A 15,865-nucleotide genomic window follows, 5' to 3' on the forward strand; every position below is an offset into this window, starting at 1 on the left:
AAGTTTTATTTTGATTTAAATTTTAGTTATATTTTGCAGAAAACCGTATTGTTGATTTTTGTCAAAACCTACTATTGAATCTATATTTGTATTGTATCTGAGTCAGTGTTGAAATTCATATGAGTGAATTGCTTCAATTTACCAAAAAGTAGTACTGGGTGTGTGGTTCGAACCCACGCGGATATACATCCATTGGAACTTAAGTCCAACGCCTTAACCACTCGGCCAACCCAGTTAGTTTATTAGCTTGAAGAATATTTTTTAAGTTGCACTTTGTTGTGATTGCGAAATCTTGTTTTGTTGTAACCTACCGCAACACAGCGACGAGGTGGCCGAGTGTTTAAGGCGATGGACTGCTAATCCATTGTGCTATGCACGCGTGGGTTGGAATCCCATCCTCGTCGTAGGGGATGTAGCTCAGTGGTAGAGCGCACGCTTTGCATGTGTGAGGCCCCGGGTTCAATCCCCGGCATCTCCATATTTGTTTGGTGAATCGATTGTTAGATCATTGAGTTCTAAATTGATTGTTTTGTTGGACTATGTAATATCGCAACACAGTTGTTTTGAAAATGTCACAATTCATGGTTTTCTTAGTTTTTTGGCCTAATGATTTTCCCACAAATGCCTTTGTCGCAGCGACGAGGTGGCCGAGTGGTTAAGGCGATGGACTGCTAATCCATTGTGCTCTGCACGCGTGGGTTCGAATCCCATCCTCGTCGTAGGGGATGTAGCTCAGTGGTAGAGCGCACGCTTTGCATGTGTGAAGCCCCGGGTTCAATCCCCGGCATCTCCATCCTTTTCAATTTGTTTTGTTGATTCTTTCTGAAGAACTCGAAGTTTTATTTTGATTTAAATTTTAGTTATATTTTGCAGAAAACCGTATTGTTGATTTTTGTCAAAACCTACTATTGAATCTATATTTGTATTGTATCTGAGTCAGTGTTGAAATTCATATGAGTGAATTGCTTCAATTTACCAAAAAGTAATACTGGGTGTGGGGTTCGAACCCACGCGGATATACATCCATTGGAACTTAAGTCCAACGCCTTAACCACTCGGCCAACCCAGTCAGTTTATTAGCTTGAAGAATATTTTTTAAGTTGCACTTTGTCGTAACTGCGAAAACTTGTTTTGTTGTAACCTACGGCAACACAGCGACGAGGTGGCCGAGTGGTTAAGGCGATGGACTGCTAATCCATTGTGCTCTGCACTCGTGGGTTGGAATCCCATCCTCATCGTAGGGGATGTAGCTCAGTGGTAGAGCGCACGCTTCGCATGTGTGAGGCCCCGGGTTCAATCCCCGGCATCTCCATATTTGTTTGGTGAATCGATTGTTAGATCAGTGAGTTCTAAATTGATTGTTTTGTTGGAATATGTAATATCGCAACACAGTTGTTTTGAAAATGTCACAATTCATGGTTTTCTTAGTTTTTTGGCCTAATCATTTTCCCACAAATGCCTTTTTCGCAGCGACGAGGTGGCCGAGTGATTAAGGCGATGGACTGCTAATCCATTGTGCTCTGCACGACTGGGTTCGAATCCCATCCTCGTCGTAGGGGATGTAGCTCAGTGGTAGAGCGCACGCTTTGCATGTGTGAGGCCCCGGGTTCAATCCCCGGCATCCATCCTTTTCAATTGGTTTTTTTGATTCCTTCTGAAGAACTTGAAGTTTTATATTGATATAAATTTCAGCCCTAACTTGTCAAACATCCTGGAGATTTTAGTTATATTTTGCAGAAAACCGTATTGTTGATTTTTGTCAAAACCTACTATTGAATCTATATTTGTATTGTATCTGAGTCAGTGTTGAAATTCATATGAGTGAATTGCTTCAATTTACCAAAAAGTAGTACTGGGTGTGGGGTTCGAACCCACGCGGATATACATCCATTGGAACTTAAGTCCAACGCCTTAACCACTCGGCCAACCCAGTTAGTTTATTAGCTTGAAGAATATTTTTTAAGTTGCACTTTGTTGTGATTGCGAAATCTTGTTTTGTTGTAACCTACTGCAACACAGCGACGAGGTGGCCGAGTGGTTAAGGCGATGGACTGCTAATCCATTGTGCTCTGCACGCGTGGGTTCGAATCCCATCCTCGTCGTAGGGGATGTAGCTCAGTGGTAGAGCGCACGCTTTGCATGTGTGAGGCCCCGGGTTCAATCCCCGGCATCTCCATCCTTTTCAATTTGTTTTGTTGATTCTTTCTGAAGAACTCGAAGTTTTATTTTGATTTCAATTTTAGTTATATTTTGCAGAAAACCGTATTGTTGATTTTTGTCAAAACCTACTATTGAATCTATATTTGTATTGTATCTGAGTCAGTGTTGAAATTCATATGAGTGAATTGCTTCAATTTACCAAAAAGTAGTACTGGGTGTGGGGTTCGAACCCACGCGGATATACATCCATTGGAACTTAAGTCCAACGCCTTAACCACTCGGCCAACCCAGTCAGTTTATTAGCTTCAAGAATATTTTTTAAGTTGCACTTTGTTGTAACTGCGAAAACTTGTTTTGTTGTAACCTACGGCAACACAGCGACGAGGTGGCCGAGTGGTTAAGGCGATGGACTGCTAATCCATTGTGCTCTGCACGCGTGGGTTCGAATCCCATCCTCGTCGTAGAGGATGTAGCTCAGTGGTAGAGCGCACGCTTCGCATGTGTGAGGCCCCGGGTTCAATCCCCGGCATCTCCATCCTTTTCAATTTGTTTTGGTGATTCTTTCTGAAGAACTCGAAATTTTATTTTGATTTAAATTTCAGCCCTAACTTGTCAAACATACTGGAGATTTTAGTTATATTTTGCAGAAAACCGTATTGTTGATTTTTGTCAAAACCTACTATTGAATCTATATTTGTATTGTATCTTAGTCAGTGTTGAAATGCATGTGAGTGAATTGCTTCAATTTACCAAAAAGTAGTACTGGGTGTGGGGTTCGAACCCACGCGGATATACATCCATTGGAACTTAAGTCCAACGCCTTAACCACTCGGCCAACCCAGTCAGTTTATTAGCTTCAAGAATATTTTTTAAGTTGCACTTTGTTGTAACTGCAAAACTTGTTTTGTTGTAACCTACCGCAACACAGCGACGAGGTGGCCGAGTGGTTAATGCGATGGACTGCTAATCCATTGTGCTCTGCACGCGTGGGTTCGAATCCCATCCTCGTCGTAGGGGATGTAGCTCAGTGGTAGAGCGCACGCTTCGCATGTGTGAGGCCCCGGGTTCAATCCCCGGCATCTCCATATTTGTTTGGTGAATCGATTGTCAGATCATTTAGTTCTAAATTGATTGTTTTGTTGGACTATGTAATATCGCAACACAGTTGTTTTGAAAATGTCACAATTCATGGTTTTCTTAGTTTTTTAGCCTAATCATTTTCCCACAAATGCCTTTTTCGCAGCGACGAGGTGGCCGATTGCTTTAGGCGATGGACTGCTAATCCATTGTGCTCTGCACGCGTGGGTTCGAATCCCATCCTCGTCGTAGGGGATGTAGCTCAGTGGTAGAGCGCACGCTTTGCATGTGTGAGGCCCCGGGTTCAATCCCCGGCATCTCCATCCTTTTCAATTTATTTTGTTGATTCTTTCTGAAGAACTCGAAGTTTTATTTTGATTTAAATTTTAGTTATATTTTGCAGAAAACCGTATTGTTGATTTTTGTCAAAACCTACTATTGAATCTATATTTGTATTGTATCTGAGTCAGTGTTGAAATTCATATGAGTGAATTGCTTCAATTTACCAAAAAGTAGTACTGGGTGTGGGGTTGGAACCCACGCGGATATACATCCATTGGAACTTAAGTCCAACGCCTTAACCACTCGGCCAACCCAGTCAGTTTATTAGCTTCAAGAATATTTTTGAAGTTGCACTTTGTTGTAACTGCGAAAACTTGTTTTGTTGTAACCTACCGCATCACAGCGACGAGGTGGCCGAGTGGTTAAGGCGATGGACTGCTAATCCATTGTGCTCTGCACGCGTGGGTTCGAATCCCATCCTCGTCGTAGGGGATGTAGCTCAGTGGTAGAGCGCACGCTTTGCATGTGTGAGGCCCCGGGTTCAATCCCCGGCATCTCCATATTTGTTTGGTGAATCGATTGTCAGATCATTCAGTTCTAAATTGATTGTTTTGTTGGACTATGTAATATCGCAACACAGTTGTTTTGAAAATGGCACAATTTATGGTTTTCTTAGTTTTTTGGCCTAATCATTTCTCCACAAATGCCTTTTTCGCAGCGACGAGGTGGCCGAGTGGTTAAGGCGATGGACTGCTAATCCATTGTGCTCTGCACGCGTGGGTTCGAATCCCATCCTCGTCGTAGGGGATGTAGCTCAGTGGTAGAGCGCACGCTTCGCATGTGTGAGGCCCCGGGTTCAATCCCCGGCATCTCCATCCTTTTCAATTTGTTTTGTTGATTCTTTCTGAAGAACTCGAAGTTTTATTTTGATTTAAATTTTAGTTATATTTTGCAGAAAACCGTATTGTTGATTTTTTTTAAAACCTACTATTGAATCTATATTTGTATTGTATCTGAGTCAGTGTTGAAATTCATATGAGTGAATTGCTTCAATTTACCAAAAAGTAGTACTGGGTGTGTGGTTCGAACCCACGCGGATATACATCCATTGGAACTTAAGTCCAACGCCTTAACCACTCGGCCAACCCAGTTAGTTTATTAGCTTGAAGAATATTTTTTAAGTTGCACTTTGTTGTGATTGCGAAATCTTGTTTTGTTGTAACCTACCGCAACACAGCGACGAGGTGGCCGAGTGTTTAAGGCGATGGACTGCTAATCCATTGTGCTCTGCACGCGTGGGTTGGAATCCCATCCTCGTCGTAGGGGATGTAGCTCAGTGGTAGAGCGCACGCTTTGCATGTGTGAGGCCCCGGGTTCAATCCCCGGCATCTCCATATTTGTTTGGTGAATCGATTGTTAGATCATTGAGTTCTAAATTGATTGTTTTGTTGGACTATGTAATATCGCAACACAGTTGTTTTGAAAATGTCACAATTCATGGTTTTCTTAGTTTTTTGGCCTAATGATTTTCCCACAAATGCCTTTGTCGCAGCGACGAGGTGGCCGAGTGGTTAAGGCGATGGACTGCTAATCCATTGTGCTCTGCACGCGTGGGTTCGAATCCCATCCTCGTCGTAGGGGATGTAGCTCAGTGGTAGAGCGCACGCTTTGCATTTGTGAGGCCCCGGGTTCAATCCCCGGCATCTCCATCCTTTTCAATTTGTTTTGTTGATTCTTTCTGAAGAACTCGAAGTTTTATTTCGATTTAAATTTTAGTTATATTTTGCAGAAAACCGTATTGTTGATTTTTGTCAAAACCTACTATTGAATCTATATTTGTATTGTATCTGAGTCAGTGTTGAAATTCATATGAGTGAATTGCTTCAATTTACCAAAAAGTAATACTGGGTGTGGGGTTCGAACCCACGCGGATATACATCCATTGGAACTTAAGTCCAACGCCTTAACCACTCGGCCAACCCAGTCAGTTTATTAGCTTGAAGAATATTTTTTAAGTTGCACTTTGTTGTAACTGCGAAAACTTGTTTTGTTGTAACCTACGGCAACACAGCGACGAGGTGGCCGAGTGGTTAAGGCGATGGACTGCTAATCCATTGTGCTCTGCACTCGTGGGTTGGAATCCCATCCTCATCGTAGGGGATGTAGCTCAGTGGTAGAGCGCACGCTTCGCATGTGTGAGGCCCCGGGTTCAATCCCCGGCATCTCCATATTTGTTTGGTGAATCGATTGTTAGATCAGTGAGTTCTAAATTGATTGTTTTGTTGGAATATGTAATATCGCAACACAGTTGTTTTGAAAATGTCACAATTCATGGTTTTCTTAGTTTTTTGGCCTAATCATTTTCCCACAAATGCCTTTTTCGCAGCGACGAGGTGGCCGAGTGATTAAGGCGATGGACTGCTAATCCATTGTGCTCTGCACGACTGGGTTCGAATCCCATCCTCGTCGTAGGGGATGTAGCTCAGTGGTAGAGCGCACGCTTTGCATGTGTGGGGCCCCGGGTTCAATCCCCGGCATCCATCCTTTTCAATTGGTTTTTTTGATTCCTTCTGAAGAACTTGAAGTTTTATATTGATATAAATTTCAGCCCTAACTTGTCAAACATCCTGGAGATTTTAGTTATATTTTGCAGAAAACCGTATTGTTGATTTTTGTCAAAACCTACTATTGAATCTATATTTGTATTGTATCTGAGTCAGTGTTGAAATTCATATGAGTGAATTGCTTCAATTTACCAAAAAGTAGTACTGGGTGTGGGGTTCGAACCCACGCGGATATACATCCATTGGAACTTAAGTCCAACGCCTTAACCACTCGGCCAACCCAGTTAGTTTATTAGCTTGAAGAATATTTTTCAAGTTGCACTTTGTTGTGATTGCGAAATCTTGTTTTGTTGTAACCTACTGCAACACAGCGACGAGGTGGCCGAGTGGTTAAGGCGATGGACTGCTAATCCATTGTGCTCTGCACGCGTGGGTTCGAATCCCATCCTCGTCGTAGGGGATGTAGCTCAGTGGTAGAGCGCACGCTTTGCATGTGTGAGGCCCCGGGTTCAATCCCCGGCATCTCCATCCTTTTCAATTTGTTTTGTTGATTCTTTCTGAAGAACTCGAAGTTTTATTTTGATTTCAATTTTAGTTATATTTTGCAGAAAACCGTATTGTTGATTTTTGTCAAAACCTACTATTGAATCTATATTTGTATTGTATCTGAGTCAGTGTTGAAATTCATATGAGTGAATTGCTTCAATTTACCAAAAAGTAGTACTGGGTGTGGGGTTCGAACCCACGCGGATATACATCCATTGGAACTTAAGTCCAACGCCTTAACCACTCGGCCAACCCAGTCAGTTTATTAGCTTCAAGAATATTTTTTAAGTTGCACTTTGTTGTAACTGCGAAAACTTGTTTTGTTGTAACCTACGGCAACACAGCGACGAGGTGGCCGAGTGGTTAAGGCGATGGACTGCTAATCCATTGTGCTCTGCACGCGTGGGTTCGAATCCCATCCTCGTCGTAGGGGATGTAGCTCAGTGGTAGAGCGCACGCTTCGCATGTGTGAGGCCCCGGGTTCAATCCCCGGCATCTCCATCCTTTTCAATTTGTTTTGGTGATTCTTTCTGAAGAACTCGAAATTTTATTTTGATTTAAATTTCAGCCCTAACTTGTCAAACATACTGGAGATTTTAGTTATATTTTGCAGAAAACCGTATTGTTGATTTTTGTCAAAACCTACTATTGAATCTATATTTGTATTGTATCTTAGTCAGTGTTGAAATGCATGTGAGTGAATTGCTTCAATTTACCAAAAAGTAGTACTGGGTGTGGGGTTCGAACCCACGCGGATATACATCCATTGGAACTTAAGTCCAACGCCTTAACCACTCGGCCAACCCAGTCAGTTTATTAGCTTCAAGAATATTTTTTAAGTTGCACTTTGTTGTAACTGCAAAACTTGTTTTGTTGTAACCTACCGCAACACAGCGACGAGGTGGCCGAGTGGTTAATGCGATGGACTGCTAATCCATTGTGCTCTGCACGCGTGGGTTCGAATCCCATCCTCGTCGTAGGGGATGTAGCTCAGTGGTAGAGCGCACGCTTCGCATGTGTGAGGCCCCGGGTTCAATCCCCGGCATCTCCATATTTGTTTGGTGAATCGATTGTCAGATCATTTAGTTCTAAATTGATTGTTTTGTTGGACTATGTAATATCGCAACACAGTTGTTTTGAAAATGTCACAATTCATGGTTTTCTTAGTTTTTTAGCCTAATCATTTTCCCACAAATGCCTTTTTCGCAGCGACGAGGTGGCCGATTGCTTTAGGCGATGGACTGCTAATCCATTGTGCTCTGCACGCGTGGGTTCGAATCCCATCCTCGTCGTAGGGGATGTAGCTCAGTGGTAGAGCGCACGCTTTGCATGTGTGAGGCCCCGGGTTCAATCCCCGGCATCTCCATCCTTTTCAATTTATTTTGTTGATTCTTTCTGAAGAACTCGAAGTTTTATTTTGATTTAAATTTTAGTTATATTTTGCAGAAAACCGTATTGTTGATTTTTGTCAAAACCTACTATTGAATCTATATTTGTATTGTATCTGAGTCAGTGTTGAAATTCATATGAGTGAATTGCTTCAATTTACCAAAAAGTAGTACTGGGTGTGGGGTTGGAACCCACGCGGATATACATCCATTGGAACTTAAGTCCAACGCCTTAACCACTCGGCCAACCCAGTCAGTTTATTAGCTTCAAGAATATTTTTGAAGTTGCACTTTGTTGTAACTGCGAAAACTTGTTTTGTTGTAACCTACCGCATCACAGCGACGAGGTGGCCGAGTGGTTAAGGCGATGGACTGCTAATCCATTGTGCTCTGCACGCGTGGGTTCGAATCCCATCCTCGTCGTAGGGGATGTAGCTCAGTGGTAGAGCGCACGCTTTGCATGTGTGAGGCCCCGGGTTCAATCCCCGGCATCTCCATATTTGTTTGGTGAATCGATTGTCAGATCATTCAGTTCTAAATTGATTGTTTTGTTGGACTATGTAATATCGCAACACAGTTGTTTTGAAAATGGCACAATTTATGGTTTTCTTAGTTTTTTGGCCTAATCATTTCTCCACAAATGCCTTTTTCGCAGCGACGAGGTGGCCGAGTGGTTAAGGCGATGGACTGCTAATCCATTGTGCTCTGCACGCGTGGGTTCGAATCCCATCCTCGTCGTAGGGGATGTAGCTCAGTGGTAGAGCGCACGCTTTGCATGTGTGAGGCCCCGGGTTCAATCCCCGGCATCTCCATCCTTTTCAATTTGTTTTGTTGATTCTTTCTGAAGAACTCGAAGTTTTATTTTGATTTAAATTTTAGTTATATTTTGCAGAAAACCGTATTGTTGATTTTTGTCAAAACCTACTATTGAATCTATATTTGTATTGTATCTGAGTCAGTGTTGAAATTCATATGAGTGAATTGCTTCAATTTACCAAAAAGTAGTACTGGGTGTGTGGTTCGAACCCACGCGGATATACATCCATTGGAACTTAAGTCCAACGCCTTAACCACTCGGCCAACCCAGTTAGTTTATTAGCTTGAAGAATATTTTTTAAGTTGCACTTTGTTGTGATTGCGAAATCTTGTTTTGTTGTAACCTACCGCAACACAGCGACGAGGTGGCCGAGTGTTTAAGGCGATGGACTGCTAATCCATTGTGCTCTGCACGCGTGGGTTGGAATCCCATCCTCGTCGTAGGGGATGTAGCTCAGTGGTAGAGCGCACGCTTTGCATGTGTGAGGCCCCGGGTTTAATCCCCGGCATCTCCATATTTGTTTGGTGAATCGATTGTTAGATCATTGAGTTCTAAATTGATTGTTTTGTTGGACTATGTAATATCGCAACACAGTTGTTTTGAAAATGTCACAATTCATGGTTTTCTTAGTTTTTGGCCTAATCATTTTCCCACAAATGCCTTTTTCGCAGCGACGAGGTGGCCGAGTGGTTAAGGCGATGGACTGCTAATCCATTGTGCTCTGCACGCGTGGGTTCGAATCCCATCCTCGTCGTAGGGGATGTAGCTCAGTGGTAGAGCGCACGCTTTGCGTGTGTGAGGCCCCGGGTTCAATCCCCGGCATCTCCATCCTTTTCAATTTGTTTTGTTGATTCTTTCTGAAGAACTCGAAGTTTTATTTTGAATTAAATTTTAGTTATATTTTGCAGAAAACCGTATTGTTGATTTTTGTCAAAACCTACTATTGAATCTATATTTGTATTGTATCTGAGTCAGTGTTGAAATTCATATGAGTGAATTGCTTCAATTTACCAAAAAGTAGTACTGGGTGTGGGGTTCGAACCCACGCGGATATACATCCATTGGAACTTAAGTCCAACGCCTTAACCACTCGGCTAACACAGTTAGTTTATTAGCTTCAAGAATATTTTTTAAGTTGCACTTTGTTGTAACTACGAAAACTTGTTTTGTTGTAACCAACGGCAACACAGCGACGAGGTGGCCGAGTGGTTAAGGCGATGGACTGCTAATCCATTGTGCTCTGCACGCGTGGGTTCGAATCCCATGCTCGTCGTAGGGGATGTAGCTCAGTTGTACAGCGAACGCTTCGCATGTGTGAGGCCCCGGGTTCAATCCCCGGCATCCATCCTTTTCAATTTGTTTTTTTGATTCATTCTGAAGAACTTGAAGTTTTATATTGATATAAATTTCAGCCCTAACTTATCAAACATCCTGGAGATTTTAGTTATATTTTGCAGAAAACCGTATTGTTGATTTTTGTCAAAACCTACTATTGAATCTATATTTGTATTCTATCTGAGTCAGTGTTGAAATTCATATGAGTGAATTGCTTCAATTTACCAAAAAGTAGTACTGGGTGTGGGGTTCGAACCCACGCGGATATACATCTATTGGAACTTACGTCCAACGCCTTAGCCACTCGGCCAACCCAGTTAGTTTATTAGCTTGAAGAATATTTTTTAAATTGCACTTTGTTGTGATTGCGAAATCTTGTTTTGTTGTAACCTACTGCAACACAGCGACCAGGTGGCCGAGTGGTTAAGGCGATGGACTGCTAATCCACTGTGCTCTGCACGCGTGGGTTCGAATCCCATCCTCGTCGTAGGGGATGTAGCTCAGAGGTAGAGCGCACGCTTTGCATGTGTGAGGCCCCGGGTTCAATCCCCGGCATCTCCATCCTTTTCAATTTGTTTTGGTGATTCTTTCTGAAGAACTCGAAGTTTTATTTTGATTTAAATTTCAGCCCTAACTTGTCAAACATACTGGAGATTTTAGTTATATTTTGCAGAAAACCGTATTGTTGATTTTTGTCAAAACCTACTATTGAATCTATATTTGTATTGTATCTGAGTCAGTGTTGAAATTCATATGAGTGAATTGCTTCAATTTACCAAAAAGTAGTAGTGGGTGTGGGGTTCGAACCCACGCGGATATACATCCATTGGAACTTAAGTCCAACGCCTTAACCACTCGGCCACCCCAGTTAGTTTATTAGCTTGAAGAATATTTTTTAAGTTGCACTTTGTTGTGATTGCGAAATCTTGTTTTGTTGTAACCTACTGCAACACAGCGACGAGGTGGCCGAGTGGTTAAGGCGATGGACTGCTAATCCATTGTGCTCTGCACGCGTGGGTTCGAATCCCATCCTCGTCGTAGGGTATGTAGCTCAGTGGTAGAGCGCACGCTTTGCATGTGTGAGGCCCCGGGTTCAATCCCCGGCATCTCCATCCTTTTCAATTTGTTTTGGTGATTCTTTCTGAAGAACTCGAAGTTTTATTTTGATTTAAATTTCAGCCCTAACTTATCAAACATACTGGAGATTTTAGTTATATTTTGCAGAAAACCGTATTGTTGATTTTTGTAAAAACCTACTATTGAATCTATATTTGCATTGTATCTGAGTCAGTGTTGAAATTCATATGAGTGAATTGCTTCAATTTACCAAAAAGTAGTACTGGGTGTGGGGTTCGAACCCACGCGGATATACATCCATTGGAACTTAAGTCCAACGCCTTAACCACTCGGCCAACCCAGTTAGTTTATTAGCTTGAAGAATATTTTTTAAGTTGCACTTTGTTGTGATTGCGAAATCTTGTTTTGTTGTAACCTACTGCAACACAGCGACGAGGTGGCCGAGTGGTTAAGGCGATGGACTGCTAATCCATTGTGCTCTGCACGCGTGGGTTCGAATCCCATCCTGGTCGTAGGGGATGTAGCTCAGTGGTAGAGCGCACGCTTCGCATGTGTGAGGCCCGGGTTCAATCCCCGGCATCTCCATATTTGTTTGGTGAATCGATTGTTAGATCATTGAGTTCTAAATTGATTGTTTTGTTGGACTATGTAATATCGCAACACAGTTGTTTTGAAAATGTCACAATTCATGGTTTTCTTAGTTTTTTGGCCTAATCATTTTCCCACAAATGCCTTTTTCGCAGCGACGAGGTGGCCGAGTGGTTAAGGCGATGGACTGCTAATCCATTGTGCTCTGCACGCGTGGGTTCGAATCCCATCCTCGTCGTAGGGGATGTAGCTCAGTGGTAGAGCGCACGCTTTGCATGTGTGAGGCCCCGGGTTCAATCCCCGGCATCTCCATCCTTTTCAATTTGTTTTGTTGATTCTTTCTGAAGAACTCGAAGTTTCATTTTGATTTAAATTTTAGTTATATTTTGCAGAAAACCGTATTGTTGATTTTTGTCAAAACCTACTATTGAATCTATATTTGTATTGTATCTGAGTCAGTGTTGAAATTCATATGAGTGAATTGCTTCAATTTACCAAAAAGTAGTACTGGGTGTGGGGTTCGAACCCACGCGGATATACATCCATTGGAACTTAAGTCCAACGCCTTAACCACTCGGCCAACCCAGTCAGTTTATTAGCTTCAAGAATATTTTTTAAGTTGCACTTTGTTGTAACTGCGAAAACTTGTTTTGTTGTAACCTACGGCAACACAGCGACGAGGTGGCCGAGTGGTTAAGGCGATGGACTGCTAATCCATTGTGCTCTGCACGACTGGATTCGAATCCCATCCTCGTCGTAGGGGATGTAGCTCAGTGGTAGAGCGCACGCTTTGCATGTGTGAGGCCCCGGGTTCAATCCCCGGCATCCATCCTTTTCAATTGGTTTTTTTGATTCCTTCTGAAGAACTTGAAGTTTAATATTGATATAAATTTCAGCCCTAACTTGTCAAACATCCTGGAGATTTTAGTTATATTTTGCAGAAATCCGTATTGTTGATTTTTGTCAAAACCTACTATTGAATCTATATTTGTATTGTATCTGAGTCAGTGTTGAAATTCATATGAGTGAATTGCTTCAATTTACCAAAAAGTAGTACTGGGTGTGGGGTTCGAACCCACGCGGATATACATCCATTGGAACTTAAGTCCAACGCCTTAACCACTCGGCCAACCCAGTCAGTTTATTAGCTTCAAGAATATTTTTTAAGTTGCACTTTGTTGTGATTGCGAAATCTTGTTTTGTTGTAACCTACCGCAACACAGCGACGAGGTGGCCGAGTGGTTAAGGCGATGGACTGCTAATCCATTGTGCTCTGCACGCGTGGGTTGGAATCCCATCCTCGTCGTAGGGGATGTAGCTCAGAGGTAGAGCGCACGCTTTGCATGTGTGAGGCCCCGGGTTCAATCCCCGGCATCTCCATCCTTTTTAATTTGTTTTGGTGATTCTTTCTGAAGAACTCGAAGTTTTATTTTGATTTAAATTTCAGCCCTAACTTGTCAAACATACTGGAGATTTTAGTTATATTTTGCAGAAAACCGTATTGTTGATTTTTGTCAAAACCTACTATTGAATCTATATTTGTATTGTATCTGAGTCAGTGTTGAAATTCATATGAGTGAATTGCTTCAATTTACCAAAAAGTAGTACTGGGTGTGGGGTTCGAACCCACGCGGATATACATACATTGGAACTTAAGTCCAACGCCTTAACCACTCGGCCAACCCAGTTAGTTTATTAGCTTGAAGAATATTTTTTAAGTGCACTTTGTTGTGATTGCGAAATCTTGTTTTGTTGTAACCTACTGCAACACAGCGACGAGGTGGCCGAGTGGTTAAGGCGATGGACTGCTAATCCATTGTGCTCTGCACGCGTGGGTTCGAATCCCATCCTCGTCGTAGGGGATGTAGCTCAGTGGTAGAGCGCACGCTTTGCATGTGTGAGGCCCCGGGTTCAATCCCCGGCATCTCCATCCTTTTCAATTTGTTTTGTTGATTCTTTCTGAAGAACTCGAAGTTTTATTTTGATTTAAATTTTAGTTATATTTTGCAGAAAACCGTATTGTTGATTTTTGTCAAAACCTACTATTGAATCTATATTTGTATTGTATCTGAGTCAGTGTTGAAATTCATATGAGTGAATTGCTTCAATTTACCAAAAAGTAGTACTGGGTGTGGGGTTCGAACCCACGCGGATATACATCCATTGGAACTTAAGTCCAACGCCTTAACCACTCGGCCAACCCAGTCAGTTTATTAGCTTCAAGAATATTTTTTAAGTTGCACTTTGTTGTAACTGCGAAAACTTGTTTTGTTGTAACCTACGGCAACACAGCGACGAGGTGGCCGAGTGGTTAAGTCGATGGACTGCTAATCCATTGTGCTCTGCACGCGTGGGTTCGAATCCCATCCTCGTCGTAGGGGATGTAGCTCAGTGGTACAGCGCACGCTTCGCATGTGTGAGGCCCCGGGTTCAATCCCCGGCATCTCCATATTTGTTTGGTGAATCGATTGTTAGATCATTGAGTTCTAAATTGATTGTTTTGTTGGAATATGTAATATCGCAACACAGTTGTTTTGAAAATGTCACAATTCATGGTTTTCTTAGTTTTTTGGCCTAATCATTTTCCCACAAATGCCGTTTTCGCAGCGACGAGGTGGCCGAGTGGTTAAGGCGATGGACTGCTAATCCATTGTGCTCTGCACGCGTGGGTTCGAATCCCATCCTCGTCGTAGGGGATGTAGCTCAGTGGTAGAGCGCACGCTTCGCATGTGTGAGGCCCCGGGTTCAATCCCCGGCATCTCCATATTTGTTTGGTGAATCGATTGTTAGATCATTGAAATCTAAATTGATTTTTTCGTTGGACTATGTTATATCGCAACACAGTTGTTTTGAAAATATCACAATTAATGGTTTTCTTAGTTTTTTGGTTTAATGATTTCCCCACAAATGCCTTTTTCGCAGCGACGAGGTGGCCGAGTGGTTAAGGCGATGGACTGCTAATCCATTGTGCTCTGCACGCGTGGATTCGAATCCCATCCTCGTCGTAGGGGATGTAGCTCAGTGGTAGAGCGCACGCTTTGCATGTGTGAGGCCCCGGGTTCAATCCCCGGCATCTCCATCCTTTTCAATTTGTTTTGTTGATTCTTTCTGAAGAACTCGAAGTTTTATTTTGATTTAAATTTCAGCCCTAACTTGTCAAACATACTGGAGATTTCAGTTATATTTTGCAGAAAACCTATTGTTGATTTTTGTTAAAACCTACCATTGAATCTATATTTGTATTGTATCTGAGTCACTGTTGAAATTCAAATGAGTGAATTGCTTCAATTTACCAAAAAGTAGTACTGGGTGTGGGGTTCGAACCCACGCGGATATACATCCATTGGAACTTAAGTCCAACGCCTTAACCACTCGGCCAACCCAGTCAGTTTATTAGCTTCAAGAATATTTTTTAAGTTGCACTTTGTTGTAACTGCGAAAACTTGTTTTGTTGTAACCTACGGCAACACAGCGACGAGGTGGCCGAGTGGTTAAGGCGATGGACTGTTAATCCATTGTGCTCTGCACGCGCGGGTTGGAATCCCATCCTCGTCCTAGGGGATGTAGCTCAGTGGTAGAGCGCACGCTTCGCATGTGTGAGGCCCCGGGTTCAATCCCCGGCATCTCCATATTTGTTTGGTGAATCGATTGTTAGATCATTGAGTTCTAAATTGATTGTTTTGTTGGACTATGTAATATCGCAACACAGTTGTTTTGAAAATGGCACACTTTATGGTTTTCTTAGTTTTTTGGCCTAATCATTTCCCCACAAATGCCTTTTTCGCAGCGACGAGGTGGCCGAGTGGTTAAGGCGATGGACTGCTAATCCATTGTGCTCTGCACGCGTGGGTTCGAATCCCATCCTCGTCGTAGGGGATGTAGCTCAGTGGTAGACCGCACGCTTTGCATGTGTGAGGCCCCGGGTTCAATCCCCGGCATCTCCATCCTTTTCAATTTGTTTTGTTGATTCTTTCTGAAGGAAGTTTTATTTTGATTTAAATTTCAGTTATATTTTGCAGAAAACCGTATTG

General features: G+C 42.5%; 1 protein-coding gene and 91 non-coding genes across 92 annotated transcripts in view; 70 read left to right on the forward strand and 22 right to left on the reverse strand.

Annotated features, from left to right (window-relative positions):
• The window catches only part of LOC146133850 (uncharacterized), a 142,775-nt gene that overhangs the window by 79,731 nt on the left and 47,179 nt on the right, over positions 1–15,865 (forward strand). The gene's annotated exons all lie outside the window — the stretch shown is intronic.
• Positions 153–235, reverse strand: Trnal-uaa (transfer RNA leucine (anticodon UAA)). Its single transcript has one exon. It is a non-coding gene; the product is annotated as a tRNA-Leu (tRNA).
• Positions 323–404, forward strand: Trnas-gcu (transfer RNA serine (anticodon GCU)). The gene has a single exon. It is a non-coding gene; the product is annotated as a tRNA-Ser (tRNA).
• Positions 407–478, forward strand: Trnaa-ugc (transfer RNA alanine (anticodon UGC)). Its single transcript has one exon. It is a non-coding gene; the product is annotated as a tRNA-Ala (tRNA).
• Positions 638–719, forward strand: Trnas-gcu (transfer RNA serine (anticodon GCU)). The gene has a single exon. It is a non-coding gene; the product is annotated as a tRNA-Ser (tRNA).
• On the forward strand, positions 722–793 carry Trnaa-ugc (transfer RNA alanine (anticodon UGC)). Its single transcript has one exon. It is a non-coding gene; the product is annotated as a tRNA-Ala (tRNA).
• Trnal-uaa (transfer RNA leucine (anticodon UAA)) lies at positions 987–1,069 on the reverse strand. The gene has a single exon. It is a non-coding gene; the product is annotated as a tRNA-Leu (tRNA).
• Positions 1,157–1,238, forward strand: Trnas-gcu (transfer RNA serine (anticodon GCU)). Its single transcript has one exon. It is a non-coding gene; the product is annotated as a tRNA-Ser (tRNA).
• Trnaa-cgc (transfer RNA alanine (anticodon CGC)) lies at positions 1,241–1,312 on the forward strand. The gene has a single exon. It is a non-coding gene; the product is annotated as a tRNA-Ala (tRNA).
• Trnas-gcu (transfer RNA serine (anticodon GCU)) lies at positions 1,472–1,553 on the forward strand. The gene has a single exon. It is a non-coding gene; the product is annotated as a tRNA-Ser (tRNA).
• On the forward strand, positions 1,556–1,629 carry Trnaa-ugc (transfer RNA alanine (anticodon UGC)). The gene has a single exon. It is a non-coding gene; the product is annotated as a tRNA-Ala (tRNA).
• On the reverse strand, positions 1,851–1,933 carry Trnal-uaa (transfer RNA leucine (anticodon UAA)). The gene has a single exon. It is a non-coding gene; the product is annotated as a tRNA-Leu (tRNA).
• Positions 2,021–2,102, forward strand: Trnas-gcu (transfer RNA serine (anticodon GCU)). The gene has a single exon. It is a non-coding gene; the product is annotated as a tRNA-Ser (tRNA).
• Positions 2,105–2,176, forward strand: Trnaa-ugc (transfer RNA alanine (anticodon UGC)). Its single transcript has one exon. It is a non-coding gene; the product is annotated as a tRNA-Ala (tRNA).
• Trnal-uaa (transfer RNA leucine (anticodon UAA)) lies at positions 2,370–2,452 on the reverse strand. Its single transcript has one exon. It is a non-coding gene; the product is annotated as a tRNA-Leu (tRNA).
• Trnas-gcu (transfer RNA serine (anticodon GCU)) lies at positions 2,540–2,621 on the forward strand. The gene has a single exon. It is a non-coding gene; the product is annotated as a tRNA-Ser (tRNA).
• On the forward strand, positions 2,624–2,695 carry Trnaa-cgc (transfer RNA alanine (anticodon CGC)). The gene has a single exon. It is a non-coding gene; the product is annotated as a tRNA-Ala (tRNA).
• Trnal-uaa (transfer RNA leucine (anticodon UAA)) lies at positions 2,921–3,003 on the reverse strand. The gene has a single exon. It is a non-coding gene; the product is annotated as a tRNA-Leu (tRNA).
• Trnas-gcu (transfer RNA serine (anticodon GCU)) lies at positions 3,090–3,171 on the forward strand. Its single transcript has one exon. It is a non-coding gene; the product is annotated as a tRNA-Ser (tRNA).
• Positions 3,174–3,245, forward strand: Trnaa-cgc (transfer RNA alanine (anticodon CGC)). Its single transcript has one exon. It is a non-coding gene; the product is annotated as a tRNA-Ala (tRNA).
• On the forward strand, positions 3,405–3,486 carry Trnas-gcu (transfer RNA serine (anticodon GCU)). The gene has a single exon. It is a non-coding gene; the product is annotated as a tRNA-Ser (tRNA).
• Trnaa-ugc (transfer RNA alanine (anticodon UGC)) lies at positions 3,489–3,560 on the forward strand. Its single transcript has one exon. It is a non-coding gene; the product is annotated as a tRNA-Ala (tRNA).
• On the reverse strand, positions 3,754–3,836 carry Trnal-uaa (transfer RNA leucine (anticodon UAA)). Its single transcript has one exon. It is a non-coding gene; the product is annotated as a tRNA-Leu (tRNA).
• On the forward strand, positions 3,924–4,005 carry Trnas-gcu (transfer RNA serine (anticodon GCU)). Its single transcript has one exon. It is a non-coding gene; the product is annotated as a tRNA-Ser (tRNA).
• Trnaa-ugc (transfer RNA alanine (anticodon UGC)) lies at positions 4,008–4,079 on the forward strand. The gene has a single exon. It is a non-coding gene; the product is annotated as a tRNA-Ala (tRNA).
• On the forward strand, positions 4,239–4,320 carry Trnas-gcu (transfer RNA serine (anticodon GCU)). Its single transcript has one exon. It is a non-coding gene; the product is annotated as a tRNA-Ser (tRNA).
• Trnaa-cgc (transfer RNA alanine (anticodon CGC)) lies at positions 4,323–4,394 on the forward strand. The gene has a single exon. It is a non-coding gene; the product is annotated as a tRNA-Ala (tRNA).
• Positions 4,588–4,670, reverse strand: Trnal-uaa (transfer RNA leucine (anticodon UAA)). The gene has a single exon. It is a non-coding gene; the product is annotated as a tRNA-Leu (tRNA).
• On the forward strand, positions 4,758–4,839 carry Trnas-gcu (transfer RNA serine (anticodon GCU)). Its single transcript has one exon. It is a non-coding gene; the product is annotated as a tRNA-Ser (tRNA).
• Trnaa-ugc (transfer RNA alanine (anticodon UGC)) lies at positions 4,842–4,913 on the forward strand. The gene has a single exon. It is a non-coding gene; the product is annotated as a tRNA-Ala (tRNA).
• Trnas-gcu (transfer RNA serine (anticodon GCU)) lies at positions 5,073–5,154 on the forward strand. Its single transcript has one exon. It is a non-coding gene; the product is annotated as a tRNA-Ser (tRNA).
• On the forward strand, positions 5,157–5,228 carry Trnaa-ugc (transfer RNA alanine (anticodon UGC)). The gene has a single exon. It is a non-coding gene; the product is annotated as a tRNA-Ala (tRNA).
• Trnal-uaa (transfer RNA leucine (anticodon UAA)) lies at positions 5,422–5,504 on the reverse strand. Its single transcript has one exon. It is a non-coding gene; the product is annotated as a tRNA-Leu (tRNA).
• On the forward strand, positions 5,592–5,673 carry Trnas-gcu (transfer RNA serine (anticodon GCU)). Its single transcript has one exon. It is a non-coding gene; the product is annotated as a tRNA-Ser (tRNA).
• On the forward strand, positions 5,676–5,747 carry Trnaa-cgc (transfer RNA alanine (anticodon CGC)). The gene has a single exon. It is a non-coding gene; the product is annotated as a tRNA-Ala (tRNA).
• On the forward strand, positions 5,907–5,988 carry Trnas-gcu (transfer RNA serine (anticodon GCU)). The gene has a single exon. It is a non-coding gene; the product is annotated as a tRNA-Ser (tRNA).
• Trnaa-ugc (transfer RNA alanine (anticodon UGC)) lies at positions 5,991–6,064 on the forward strand. Its single transcript has one exon. It is a non-coding gene; the product is annotated as a tRNA-Ala (tRNA).
• Trnal-uaa (transfer RNA leucine (anticodon UAA)) lies at positions 6,286–6,368 on the reverse strand. Its single transcript has one exon. It is a non-coding gene; the product is annotated as a tRNA-Leu (tRNA).
• Positions 6,456–6,537, forward strand: Trnas-gcu (transfer RNA serine (anticodon GCU)). The gene has a single exon. It is a non-coding gene; the product is annotated as a tRNA-Ser (tRNA).
• On the forward strand, positions 6,540–6,611 carry Trnaa-ugc (transfer RNA alanine (anticodon UGC)). Its single transcript has one exon. It is a non-coding gene; the product is annotated as a tRNA-Ala (tRNA).
• On the reverse strand, positions 6,805–6,887 carry Trnal-uaa (transfer RNA leucine (anticodon UAA)). The gene has a single exon. It is a non-coding gene; the product is annotated as a tRNA-Leu (tRNA).
• Trnas-gcu (transfer RNA serine (anticodon GCU)) lies at positions 6,975–7,056 on the forward strand. Its single transcript has one exon. It is a non-coding gene; the product is annotated as a tRNA-Ser (tRNA).
• On the forward strand, positions 7,059–7,130 carry Trnaa-cgc (transfer RNA alanine (anticodon CGC)). Its single transcript has one exon. It is a non-coding gene; the product is annotated as a tRNA-Ala (tRNA).
• On the reverse strand, positions 7,356–7,438 carry Trnal-uaa (transfer RNA leucine (anticodon UAA)). The gene has a single exon. It is a non-coding gene; the product is annotated as a tRNA-Leu (tRNA).
• Trnas-gcu (transfer RNA serine (anticodon GCU)) lies at positions 7,525–7,606 on the forward strand. The gene has a single exon. It is a non-coding gene; the product is annotated as a tRNA-Ser (tRNA).
• On the forward strand, positions 7,609–7,680 carry Trnaa-cgc (transfer RNA alanine (anticodon CGC)). The gene has a single exon. It is a non-coding gene; the product is annotated as a tRNA-Ala (tRNA).
• On the forward strand, positions 7,840–7,921 carry Trnas-gcu (transfer RNA serine (anticodon GCU)). The gene has a single exon. It is a non-coding gene; the product is annotated as a tRNA-Ser (tRNA).
• On the forward strand, positions 7,924–7,995 carry Trnaa-ugc (transfer RNA alanine (anticodon UGC)). Its single transcript has one exon. It is a non-coding gene; the product is annotated as a tRNA-Ala (tRNA).
• Trnal-uaa (transfer RNA leucine (anticodon UAA)) lies at positions 8,189–8,271 on the reverse strand. Its single transcript has one exon. It is a non-coding gene; the product is annotated as a tRNA-Leu (tRNA).
• Trnas-gcu (transfer RNA serine (anticodon GCU)) lies at positions 8,359–8,440 on the forward strand. The gene has a single exon. It is a non-coding gene; the product is annotated as a tRNA-Ser (tRNA).
• Positions 8,443–8,514, forward strand: Trnaa-ugc (transfer RNA alanine (anticodon UGC)). Its single transcript has one exon. It is a non-coding gene; the product is annotated as a tRNA-Ala (tRNA).
• Trnas-gcu (transfer RNA serine (anticodon GCU)) lies at positions 8,674–8,755 on the forward strand. The gene has a single exon. It is a non-coding gene; the product is annotated as a tRNA-Ser (tRNA).
• Positions 8,758–8,829, forward strand: Trnaa-ugc (transfer RNA alanine (anticodon UGC)). The gene has a single exon. It is a non-coding gene; the product is annotated as a tRNA-Ala (tRNA).
• On the reverse strand, positions 9,023–9,105 carry Trnal-uaa (transfer RNA leucine (anticodon UAA)). Its single transcript has one exon. It is a non-coding gene; the product is annotated as a tRNA-Leu (tRNA).
• Positions 9,193–9,274, forward strand: Trnas-gcu (transfer RNA serine (anticodon GCU)). The gene has a single exon. It is a non-coding gene; the product is annotated as a tRNA-Ser (tRNA).
• Trnaa-ugc (transfer RNA alanine (anticodon UGC)) lies at positions 9,277–9,348 on the forward strand. The gene has a single exon. It is a non-coding gene; the product is annotated as a tRNA-Ala (tRNA).
• Trnas-gcu (transfer RNA serine (anticodon GCU)) lies at positions 9,507–9,588 on the forward strand. Its single transcript has one exon. It is a non-coding gene; the product is annotated as a tRNA-Ser (tRNA).
• Trnaa-ugc (transfer RNA alanine (anticodon UGC)) lies at positions 9,591–9,662 on the forward strand. Its single transcript has one exon. It is a non-coding gene; the product is annotated as a tRNA-Ala (tRNA).
• Positions 9,856–9,938, reverse strand: Trnal-uaa (transfer RNA leucine (anticodon UAA)). The gene has a single exon. It is a non-coding gene; the product is annotated as a tRNA-Leu (tRNA).
• Trnas-gcu (transfer RNA serine (anticodon GCU)) lies at positions 10,026–10,107 on the forward strand. The gene has a single exon. It is a non-coding gene; the product is annotated as a tRNA-Ser (tRNA).
• On the reverse strand, positions 10,405–10,487 carry Trnal-uaa (transfer RNA leucine (anticodon UAA)). The gene has a single exon. It is a non-coding gene; the product is annotated as a tRNA-Leu (tRNA).
• Positions 10,575–10,656, forward strand: Trnas-gcu (transfer RNA serine (anticodon GCU)). The gene has a single exon. It is a non-coding gene; the product is annotated as a tRNA-Ser (tRNA).
• Trnaa-ugc (transfer RNA alanine (anticodon UGC)) lies at positions 10,659–10,730 on the forward strand. The gene has a single exon. It is a non-coding gene; the product is annotated as a tRNA-Ala (tRNA).
• On the reverse strand, positions 10,956–11,038 carry Trnal-uaa (transfer RNA leucine (anticodon UAA)). Its single transcript has one exon. It is a non-coding gene; the product is annotated as a tRNA-Leu (tRNA).
• On the forward strand, positions 11,126–11,207 carry Trnas-gcu (transfer RNA serine (anticodon GCU)). The gene has a single exon. It is a non-coding gene; the product is annotated as a tRNA-Ser (tRNA).
• Trnaa-ugc (transfer RNA alanine (anticodon UGC)) lies at positions 11,210–11,281 on the forward strand. Its single transcript has one exon. It is a non-coding gene; the product is annotated as a tRNA-Ala (tRNA).
• On the reverse strand, positions 11,507–11,589 carry Trnal-uaa (transfer RNA leucine (anticodon UAA)). Its single transcript has one exon. It is a non-coding gene; the product is annotated as a tRNA-Leu (tRNA).
• Positions 11,677–11,758, forward strand: Trnas-gcu (transfer RNA serine (anticodon GCU)). Its single transcript has one exon. It is a non-coding gene; the product is annotated as a tRNA-Ser (tRNA).
• Trnaa-cgc (transfer RNA alanine (anticodon CGC)) lies at positions 11,761–11,831 on the forward strand. Its single transcript has one exon. It is a non-coding gene; the product is annotated as a tRNA-Ala (tRNA).
• Positions 11,991–12,072, forward strand: Trnas-gcu (transfer RNA serine (anticodon GCU)). The gene has a single exon. It is a non-coding gene; the product is annotated as a tRNA-Ser (tRNA).
• Positions 12,075–12,146, forward strand: Trnaa-ugc (transfer RNA alanine (anticodon UGC)). The gene has a single exon. It is a non-coding gene; the product is annotated as a tRNA-Ala (tRNA).
• Trnal-uaa (transfer RNA leucine (anticodon UAA)) lies at positions 12,340–12,422 on the reverse strand. The gene has a single exon. It is a non-coding gene; the product is annotated as a tRNA-Leu (tRNA).
• On the forward strand, positions 12,510–12,591 carry Trnas-gcu (transfer RNA serine (anticodon GCU)). Its single transcript has one exon. It is a non-coding gene; the product is annotated as a tRNA-Ser (tRNA).
• On the forward strand, positions 12,594–12,667 carry Trnaa-ugc (transfer RNA alanine (anticodon UGC)). The gene has a single exon. It is a non-coding gene; the product is annotated as a tRNA-Ala (tRNA).
• Positions 12,889–12,971, reverse strand: Trnal-uaa (transfer RNA leucine (anticodon UAA)). The gene has a single exon. It is a non-coding gene; the product is annotated as a tRNA-Leu (tRNA).
• Positions 13,059–13,140, forward strand: Trnas-gcu (transfer RNA serine (anticodon GCU)). Its single transcript has one exon. It is a non-coding gene; the product is annotated as a tRNA-Ser (tRNA).
• Positions 13,143–13,214, forward strand: Trnaa-ugc (transfer RNA alanine (anticodon UGC)). The gene has a single exon. It is a non-coding gene; the product is annotated as a tRNA-Ala (tRNA).
• On the reverse strand, positions 13,440–13,522 carry Trnal-uaa (transfer RNA leucine (anticodon UAA)). The gene has a single exon. It is a non-coding gene; the product is annotated as a tRNA-Leu (tRNA).
• On the forward strand, positions 13,609–13,690 carry Trnas-gcu (transfer RNA serine (anticodon GCU)). The gene has a single exon. It is a non-coding gene; the product is annotated as a tRNA-Ser (tRNA).
• Positions 13,693–13,764, forward strand: Trnaa-ugc (transfer RNA alanine (anticodon UGC)). The gene has a single exon. It is a non-coding gene; the product is annotated as a tRNA-Ala (tRNA).
• Positions 13,958–14,040, reverse strand: Trnal-uaa (transfer RNA leucine (anticodon UAA)). The gene has a single exon. It is a non-coding gene; the product is annotated as a tRNA-Leu (tRNA).
• Trnas-gcu (transfer RNA serine (anticodon GCU)) lies at positions 14,128–14,209 on the forward strand. The gene has a single exon. It is a non-coding gene; the product is annotated as a tRNA-Ser (tRNA).
• Trnaa-cgc (transfer RNA alanine (anticodon CGC)) lies at positions 14,212–14,283 on the forward strand. The gene has a single exon. It is a non-coding gene; the product is annotated as a tRNA-Ala (tRNA).
• On the forward strand, positions 14,443–14,524 carry Trnas-gcu (transfer RNA serine (anticodon GCU)). Its single transcript has one exon. It is a non-coding gene; the product is annotated as a tRNA-Ser (tRNA).
• Trnaa-cgc (transfer RNA alanine (anticodon CGC)) lies at positions 14,527–14,598 on the forward strand. The gene has a single exon. It is a non-coding gene; the product is annotated as a tRNA-Ala (tRNA).
• Positions 14,758–14,839, forward strand: Trnas-gcu (transfer RNA serine (anticodon GCU)). Its single transcript has one exon. It is a non-coding gene; the product is annotated as a tRNA-Ser (tRNA).
• Positions 14,842–14,913, forward strand: Trnaa-ugc (transfer RNA alanine (anticodon UGC)). Its single transcript has one exon. It is a non-coding gene; the product is annotated as a tRNA-Ala (tRNA).
• On the reverse strand, positions 15,138–15,220 carry Trnal-uaa (transfer RNA leucine (anticodon UAA)). Its single transcript has one exon. It is a non-coding gene; the product is annotated as a tRNA-Leu (tRNA).
• Positions 15,308–15,389, forward strand: Trnan-guu (transfer RNA asparagine (anticodon GUU)). The gene has a single exon. It is a non-coding gene; the product is annotated as a tRNA-Asn (tRNA).
• On the forward strand, positions 15,392–15,463 carry Trnaa-cgc (transfer RNA alanine (anticodon CGC)). The gene has a single exon. It is a non-coding gene; the product is annotated as a tRNA-Ala (tRNA).
• On the forward strand, positions 15,623–15,704 carry Trnas-gcu (transfer RNA serine (anticodon GCU)). The gene has a single exon. It is a non-coding gene; the product is annotated as a tRNA-Ser (tRNA).
• Positions 15,707–15,778, forward strand: Trnaa-ugc (transfer RNA alanine (anticodon UGC)). The gene has a single exon. It is a non-coding gene; the product is annotated as a tRNA-Ala (tRNA).

This window comes from Ascidiella aspersa, chromosome 9, assembly GCF_963924565.1.
Source record: "Ascidiella aspersa chromosome 9, kaAscAspe10.2, whole genome shotgun sequence".
Classification (NCBI taxonomy): Eukaryota; Metazoa; Chordata; class Ascidiacea; order Phlebobranchia; family Ascidiidae; genus Ascidiella; species Ascidiella aspersa.